The sequence below is a fragment of the Penaeus monodon genome, chromosome 34 (assembly GCF_015228065.2).
Source record: "Penaeus monodon isolate SGIC_2016 chromosome 34, NSTDA_Pmon_1, whole genome shotgun sequence".
Classification (NCBI taxonomy): Eukaryota; Metazoa; Arthropoda; class Malacostraca; order Decapoda; family Penaeidae; genus Penaeus; species Penaeus monodon.
This window is the reverse complement of record NC_051419.1, coordinates 32477189-32477631: the sequence shown is the minus strand read 5'-3', so window position 1 is coordinate 32477631 and position 443 is coordinate 32477189.

Here is a 443-nt window from a genome sequence, read left to right as displayed (position 1 = left end):
CAAATAGTGGATATGTTTCTTGAAATTAATACTTATTTCAACATTTTCCTTATTAAAACTAAGGGGAAATTGGTGACTGTTGGTAAAATTATGCGGTTTTTAATTCATTGCTAAACATCTACTAAAACCATAAAAAAAACGTTATTCATGCTGCTAGCCCAGAAAAGTCATCTTCAGGGCGGTGAGACACTCAAACAGCCGCCCGGTGTAGTGAAAATCGGCTAGTATTATATCATGCCGATGTATGTATATATGTAATCTCGCCGAAAATAAAAGATCAAACTATGGTATCAGGGTATGGGAACACTCTGCTCGGCTAGGGAGATGGATTAGAAGGGGGTGGGGAAAGAGATTTTAAACCACTTGATGTCAAAAGGCCGAAAGTGGAGGGTGTAACACGTGACCATCACAGAAACTTTACGGGCCGTGTTCTCGAAAGGTAT